The sequence below is a fragment of the Nasonia vitripennis genome, chromosome 1 (assembly GCF_009193385.2).
Source record: "Nasonia vitripennis strain AsymCx chromosome 1, Nvit_psr_1.1, whole genome shotgun sequence".
Taxonomy (NCBI): Eukaryota; Metazoa; Arthropoda; class Insecta; order Hymenoptera; family Pteromalidae; genus Nasonia; species Nasonia vitripennis.
The window spans coordinates 8,485,848-8,494,513 of NC_045757.1; the positions used below are offsets into that span (position 1 = coordinate 8,485,848).

General features: G+C 46.2%; 1 protein-coding gene across 2 annotated transcripts in view; it reads left to right on the top strand.

Annotated features, from left to right (window-relative positions):
- LOC100121348 (homeobox protein caupolican) overlaps window positions 1–7,483 on the top strand; it is a 64,571-nt gene extending 57,088 nt beyond the window's left edge. For both annotated transcript variants that reach the window (XM_031926307.2, XM_008218453.4), the window contains exon 7: window positions 6,083–7,483. The gene's annotated coding sequence lies outside the window, so the exon portion shown is untranslated. The remainder of the gene's footprint in view (window positions 1–6,082) is intronic.
- The last annotated feature ends 1,183 nt before the right edge of the window (window positions 7,484–8,666 follow it).

The window sequence follows — 8,666 nt, forward strand, 5'->3', positions numbered from 1 at the left end:
CGGTGGGTTGCCCCGCTATTGAGTAGCGTGTGGGCAGCCACAGCAGCAGCCTCCGAAGAGAGAGAAAGGCTATCGCCACCTTCTTGACAGTAACAAATGGACGGAGATTTCAATCAGTGAATGGAATCGGCCCGTGTGTGTATAAAGCCCCGGCGAGTGTGTGAGTGTATGAGAGAGAGCGGTCCCTGCGCATATACTCGCTCGCGTTTGTCGTTCGTGCCGGTAATTTTCTCCTCGTCCCGCTCGCACTCATTCAGCTTCTCGAGACACACCTCTCTCGCGCTCTCTGATCGACTTCGTGCGCCGTATGCTCTCTCACGTGAGGTTAAAATTAAACGATGCCAAAGAGGAATAACAAGAGGGGGGTGCACAGCGTCTAGCAGCTTGCTCGATGCACGAAATCGGTTTTAGTGACTACGCTCTCCTCGTCGGGTATGTAGGGGGATATAACGGCGACGGCTTTTATTGTCCTATAAATTCTTTAGTCCTTAAAACTCGCGCGAGACGAGGTATATTAAACGTGTTTTGCGCTCGCGATCGACGGAAAAGAAGAGGCCGATCTTTATTATACGCTCTCGAGCGAGCTATTTATTCTATTCGAGTGTGTTCGCGAGCTATTAAATAAATCACGCCGAGAGACGTACGCATGACGCACGCGAGCGATGGTCACTTATTATCGCTCGGAATTATTAATACAATCGCTTTCCAATTAGCTACTTCCTGCGCAAACAGGCTCTCGCGGCCGCATTGTCGAGACGCGCGAGAGGAGTTTTTGGGCGGAATCCCGCGGTTTCAGGTGCGAGAACGAGAAGCGAAGGAGGAGACATAGAGTCGAAATAAAAGAAAAAAGCGGCGGCGAGAGGGATACAGTCTCGAGTATAAAAGGAAGGGCTTTCAGGTGGCCGGGTGTTAGTGGGACATCCTTATCCGGTGGCGATCTGATTCTAATTTATAGCCGAGTCCGAAATAAACTAGTTTTCACTGTCGGCACCTCCGCTCGTTTCTTCTCCTCTCGAAAAAGCGAGACTCTCTCTCTCAAGCTCATAACACCGCCTCTCTCTCTCTCTCTCTCTCTCTCTCTTTCTCTCTCTCGAATAGGCACGTAACAGCGGCTGCTGCTACCTGGTGGCTCTCGAGAAGAAAAAAAGGGACGAGCTCTCCCGCGGTAATTGCCAATTAGCTGCGCGGATATTTAATTGCTATTAGGGTGCAGCGGTGGGCCCCGATCCTAAATCCGCGCTGCTGCGGCGACCTGTGTGTGTATGTGTGTGTGTGTGTTTGTGTAATGCTGGGCTAAGAGACTCCGGCTGCTTAATAAATTTTATCAACGAGCTGCTGCTAGGCTTTTATTTTTAGCTCCTTATTGTACGTGTGCACAAGCAAGGGATACGTGTATAAGCGTAGTCCTTCTTTTTGGCACTTTGCGAGGCCGAGTTTATGGATCTTTTTATTGAGAAGAGAGAGAGAGGTCCAATGCCTTCGACTATTCTCGCGCGCGTCCGCTGTAAATTCCGGGCTTTAGGAACTTATAAGTGACTCATTAACGAGTTTTTAACCGCGCCTGATGGGGAGGAGACGAGGCCGATTGAATTTTAATACGCGCTGGCTTTGTCAGAGGTGTGGCTTATGGCTCGCCGTTTATTCGGATTTTAATAAACTGACCGCGAGTATAATATAATACAGTGTGTTGAGAGGCTCCTCTTGCTTTTATATCCCCGATACACCGGATTTTATATCATCGAATTTTTCAGCTCTATTTCTCCCGAGTCGAGATAAAAAGGAAACCAAATCTCATGCCGAAAGTATCGCAACGAGTTTCGGCTCGTTATCGCGCACTCGTGTGCATAATATACACCGCACGCACCGCGCACACGACCCCATATCGAGGGAGAGAGAGAGAGAGAGAGAGAGAGAGAGAGAGAGCCCGGCACTCTTGCGTTTGATTTAATGAGACAAACGCGCCGAGTCTCTGCCCCCTCCTCTTATTTATGAATATCCGCGACAAAATGTTCGAGCCACCGCGGGGGGTTACTGACGGCATAATTCCCCGTGGCGACGCGAACGTGACCCCGTATAAATAACCGCACGCGCGAGCTCCTTCGATACTTTTCGATACATCGACGCGATTCTCGCGTGAGCTCGAGAGAGTCCCGCTCGATTTTCATCTTTGCGTAAATTATGGCCGGGGATTAAATTGTTTATGTGTATACGCGGAGTTATGCCGCCGCGGCTTGCACTGCACGTGTGTATGAATGGCTGCACTGCGAGATGTTTGAAAACGATATAATAATTAAGATTTTTTCCGCTTGTCAGAGTCAGACTCTTTCGCGGGTTATAGAATCGCTCGTTCATTACAGGCGATGCGTCGATAATTTCGACACGCTCGCGACGTAAAGATGCGTCGAAGCTTGGAGATAGCGCGATGAAAAATTGCGAAACGTTCGAAGAAAAAAAGAATAAATATAAACAACGAAACCGCGCAATAAAAGTCCACAGCTGCAATCAGCGCGCGGTAGCTATCTTAAAATGCAAATTTCCGAGGAACAACAGCTCTCTCGCTATACATACAGTATATACAGCGCAGTATAATAAACCAAACGCGTCGCGCGAGCGATCTCTAATTAAACGCAACGCTCGCGGCGCTTTAACGGTATACGTATGCAGCGGCCGCTACAGCTGAGACCCCCGCGATAAATCGATTCGGGAGCGGAGAGGGAGAGAGCTTCCTACCGCGAAAAAAAGAGGAAAAAAAGCCGAGCGTTGATGGATGAGGCGTGTATATATGAATGGAATCGGCGACGGATTTTTTTGCGCGAGAGATGATTGGTTGATATGGGGAAGAATATCGAGTGTTTGCTGAGAGGTGCTTTTTTCGAGCTTGCGATTTGGGTTACTGGGCTGTGAATAATGAAAAGTCGGAAACACTTTATATTGCAAATACACGTATAAGTAGTTGAAATTTCGCAAGCGCTATTTATTATCTTCTCTCGATATTCGCTACGCGATGCAGCAGCTAATTTACAAGCGCGTCAGCGTCGCTAATCGGGTATAGCGCAAAGCAAATTTGCCGTCTCTTCTACCGTATTAACGAGCCGTTCGAATGAGAGATCGAGAAGCGCTGCAGACTTTCAATATTTACCGAGAGCAAGATAATTGACGTAACGCTCGGCGATTATTCCGCAAATCGATGCGAGGACGGATTCCAAAGGCTCATACCAATTAGTCTCTCGCTAACGCGACGATCATTCCATTGTATTCGCTATAATAACGTTTTTTTTCTCGAGTATCTCGACTTTCGCCTCCGAAAATTAAAAATCAAAAACAATTTCGCGCTCCCGAGAATCGCCGGGAGATAAAGCGGGCTATGCATTTTCAAGCGCGGCCGCGCATTGTAATTCCGAAATGGGGGATCGAGGTATGCGCGATCGAGAAACCACAGCGCTCTCGCCTTTTATATACACAAACACACACACACACACACACACACGGCGTGTGTGTATATAGACAGCCTCCGCAAACGAGATTCCAGCGATTCCGCGATCCAAAAGATTAATCCCTATTGCGTCGCACATCGCGCTCACACTTTCACGGGCTTTATACGCGCGCGTGTGACTTTTATCCTCGCTGGTGTATGTCGCCGAGTATTAGTTTCCCTCTCTGTATCGAGCTCGCGTAACTTTTGTACGTGTGCGTATAAATTATAGAATTTTGTATACGAGCTTTGAATTATTTATTGGTGAAGTGATACTGTGCGAAGGTACGTTGCGTAAAACCCACTATTTAGGCATAACGTCAAAAAGCTTATACCGCAGCTAGCACAAAGGCCTGTTCAGTAGCCGAGCCGACGACCATCTTAGCGCTGCACAGCACGCGTCTTTCTGCCGCGAAAATCGCCAATTAGCCGCTTCTCTCGGGATCCGCAATAGGAAAGCATACGCAGAGCTCGCTCGGCGCGAGGTGCGAGAATCGAAGGAGGAAACCGGTTGCCCCCCCGAAGAAGTCACACACACACGCACACACGCACACACACACCGAGCGTGCATGTGTTGTACAAGCCGGCAGCAGCCTGTCAACGCCGTAACACTTCGTTATAAAACCCCCGAGAGCTCGTCGCCTTAAAAAGAAAATGCCCGTGTGTTCGTGTGTGTGAGTCTGTGTAACTATACGTCGAACACGAGTTATTTGTGGTGTACGTGTTTTAATACGAACGCAGCGTAAACGAACTTTGAGGTTTGGGGGTTATCGCGAAATTAGCGGTACACATCAGCAGCGATGAAGATCGATTGTGCGGTCAGTAGCTGTGCTCGTGGTCTAATTTCGAGTCCATGATCTATACAAAACGCATTGCGATCAAAACCAAGTGATTATTATAAACCGGACGGTCCCACTACTGGTCTTGCCGTACCCGACTCGTTCTACTTAACGGTACTCACTCGATAGAGTAAACTAGTTGCATAAAGTTTATACACGCATATCCGCAACAAAAGTCAGCATCGCAGGGACAAATCCGGTCGCCGTATAACGTGCCCGCATAAAACGCTCGCGTCGGCAGCGTATAGGAGCTTGCAACGATCAACACGGCCGATAATCGCGCGCGCCCTAACGAGCTCGTCGCGGTCCTTTTAATCCCGCGGGAACATCGAGATCTCGCGCCCGCGCCGGTTGCCGAGGGTATACGTGTAAATGGCTGTAATAGTCGAGGCGCGCGCATCGCGCATTCTTCTCGAGCCACGAGCAGAAAGAGATATGTGTTTACGCACACCTGCGTGAGAGTACACAGTGTATTGGACATGCGAGGGCGCTTAGATGAGGCGTGAGATACCGGGAGGTTTTCAAAGCGAAAATATTCAGCTGCGCTCGCGATCGCGAAAACGAGGCGTATCGAAATATCTGACCTTATCGTTCGCCAGCTAATTGTCACTAGCAATATATTTCTCTCCGTTTCTTTCTCGCGCGGCTCTCCGCTGCCGTGTTGCTCAATCTAATCGTCGGGGCAGTTAAAGGCCGGTTATGCAATCGAATAACTTGGGTATAATCGCGCGGGAGTCCCGCCAGCCCACGGATAACTCAATCAATTTATCCTATCGAATAATTAGTCTTACAAGAATATTATTGCCTTTTCCACGATAAAGCTCGCATATAAAATGGATTGACGCGCGCACGCGTGTTATGTAGGTATACCGAAAAGGATGGCGATTTTTTTGCTTAGTCGCGAGATCTTTATGATTGCTTTTTAGCATAAACGTCGTGGTTTATGGCGGATCGATCGACGAAGTGTCGAATGAATCACTGTCGTGCGGTTGTTCGCGGCGTCGATGTCAGATAAGAAGGAATGAGTGTCGGCGAGAGAATCATGTTACGCGAGCGGATTGTCTAGGCTTTTAATTTTATGGTACAAAGTATTCACTTTGTATAAGCAATTTATACTCTCACTGTAGACGAGAGCTTGGATGATTCAACTTCAAATGAAAGAAGAGATATATTCACTCGCGCCTAACCAATGCCAGCATTTTCTACTTAACCATACACTCGCAAATTTAAATGAAATTCTATTAATTCGCAATGGTTATTTCACTTCGCTTCATACTTTGATCGCATTTCGCTCAATTTGTACTGCTCGATTCACGAAACTCTCAACGTGTCCCGACAAAAAACACTACAAAACAAGCTTCGCCCTCAGCAACGGCCACATCCCTCTCGCACAAGGGGTGTCTAATCCAATCGAATTCAGCCATCCCTCCATACGCTCACTTCTCTCGTATACGGCCGAATACAACGCGTTCGAAGGGTGAAGGGACGAATCGCGGGATGTGTAGTGACGCTTTCCGCTTGTCCTGTACGCCGCGCAAGCGTATCAGCCGTCGGCGGCGAATAATGTCCGACCGATGCGATTGGCTGAAGGCCTTTCGGGATGTCTCTCTCTCTCTCTCTCTCTCTCCCTCTCTCTCTCTCTCTCTCTCTCTCTCTCTCTCTCTCTCTCTCTCTCTCTCTCTGTGCTCGACGAAGAAACTAATTTTCCAATACCAACGTTTCACCTTCTGTCCATAATCTAACAAAGCGTCCTTCCGTTTCTCTGTTACAGTTCAGCGACAACGAGCCTGCAGGCAGTAACCTCTCGACCGTAGCAGCAAGCCAACAGTCTCAAACCAGAGCCGCGTTGTCTCGAGATTTACGCCGTCTGCTGCAGCAGCAGCGGCGGCGGGCCATCGGACGCATAAATCGCGAACGAGAGTAAGCCCTGCCGCCGCGAGGATTACGCCCGGGGATTAGGGAATCAACCTGGCTGATCTACAGCGCCGGAGAAAACTCGCCCCAGTGAAGCTGCTGCTACTGCTGCTGCCACTTTTTCCGGCGGCGCCACTCATACACGCCTCCCTCCCCGGTACAAGTGTTTTAATCTCGTTTAGGGCCCTGATTTCGGATTCCCTTTCGATTTTTATTTCTCGTACACACTACGCGACATTTTTCTCACATACACCCACATACACACACACACACACGGGCAACGTGCAAGGCAAACACAGCGGCACCTCGTAAATATATTATAAATATATACATAAGTTTTAACGAAATGGCAGAACTGTTGTTACTATGAATTTATTATTATTATTATTATATTATTTTGATCATTATTAATTTTATTATCATTATTATAATATTATTACTATCGTTTAAAGTCACAACCACGTACGCGGTACAAACGCACGACCGCGCGGCGCGAGGAGAGTCTTTTTTGTAAATATGTCACATACTACTGCGGAGAGAATATATGCAAAACTATTATACATAGCGGAGAGAGCTCGAGTGCACGACAGGAGTGAGGCGCTGCGTATATGAAATATAGATATATATATACATATATACATACACAAAGTGAAATATGTATCCAGATTAACGGGCGACGACCGATCGGACGAGCTATATTATATGCTTCGACGCGCGTCTCCTATATAATACTTTTATTTCCCCGGATCGAGGCGCATATAAGATTAATGACACGTGGTTCAGACACGCGAAAGAGGGGGGCGGTTTTATCATCATATCGAAAAGCTTGATCACAACATCTTTGCGCGCACACAGGTTTGCTTTGTTTCTTTGGAATTTCACCACAGCGTTGGAATGATCGAGTGTTGAATTAAAGATACTGTATAACTTCTGCACCGATCGCTCACGTTCAGTATTCAACTATTTAAAGAGAAACTATGATAAAAACGAATCTACAATAGCTTATTACCTTGTAAGGCAGAGACGCGCAGAATCTGTCGACTTTGAATACGAAGATATAACATAACACAGTTGTAATAATAGCATCATCGATATGTGCGCGGTGTAATAACTTTTACCAGATACCGACGTTCAACGAAATCTCCAACTACCTATACTGTATACACGTATTATCATTATTATAATATTCAAATGTGTTTCTAACAGAATCGAAAAGCTGACGTTTTCTCTAACAGCTAAGATAATTATATATATATATATATATATATATATATATATATATATATATATATATATATATATATATATATATATATATATATATATATATAATATTATTGTAAATAAACTGACAGCGCATCATAGTCATTAAGATTTAATTGCTGAAGTGTAAAGAAACAAACAACCCTATACCTATAAAACTAACACGTATTATTGTATCTTATATAATTTAAAAAAAAACTAAGATCGGCAATCTCTCACCGCATGTATGCGCGCTCGATAATAAGCTCTCTCGCTTATGGGCGAGAGCGAAACGTGTCACGTCGTATATATTCGCGTTTCAATCTGCACAGCAGCAGCGCAGGAGCCGAGAGAGAATATAAGGAGATTTCGCATTGTAAATCGAGAGCCGGGCTCGCGCATGAACTCGAACTCGCTTGTACAAGTCAATCAAGCGACGCTCGATAAATCACTTAATTTTCATCGCCCCCCGTACACCATACCCTTTCGCGTATAATACCCAGAGAGTATATGAGCCAATCTAATCAGGCGGGTTGGCTGCTGCCTCGCGATCGATGCGGTGTCGGATGCACTCTGCGCACGACGAAAAGCTAACGCCGAGAGAGAGAGAGAGAGAGAGAGAGAGAGAGAGAGAGAGAGAGAGAGAGAGAGAGAGAGAGAGAGAGAGGTGAGCCTGCCCGGCCGATAACGATCGTGCTGGCTTTTACTGGCAATAATAATTATCGTCGCGAGAGAAGGGCACTTCCACTGTGGTTTTTCTTCGTGTTTTCAATGCTTTTTTTGAGTGGATCGAGAATTGGAAGAACAATCCGGTGGAAGGGCTCGAGTAGGCATATAAGTGTCACAGCTAATAAACAGTATATTACCGCTCTTTAAGCTCACGTATATTATACTCTCACGCAGATGATACATGTGTTGTACCGGAAGCTTGCAGTAGCGATTATTAAACACAGGATGAACATAGCCGTCGCACATAGTGAAATAAATATCTGTATATTGCAGTTAATTAAACTAAAGACGAAACTTCACGTAGCTATTCACACGTTTATTAATTATAACATATAAAATAGTCTCGAGATCGAATATAGGGAAAATGGTGCAATAAATGGTATACACACACGAGACACACTAAGTAATCGTACGCATTTGTCACTAGAAGCCAGCGCGCCTCGATGTACGTGTACAAGAGAAGGTTTTGC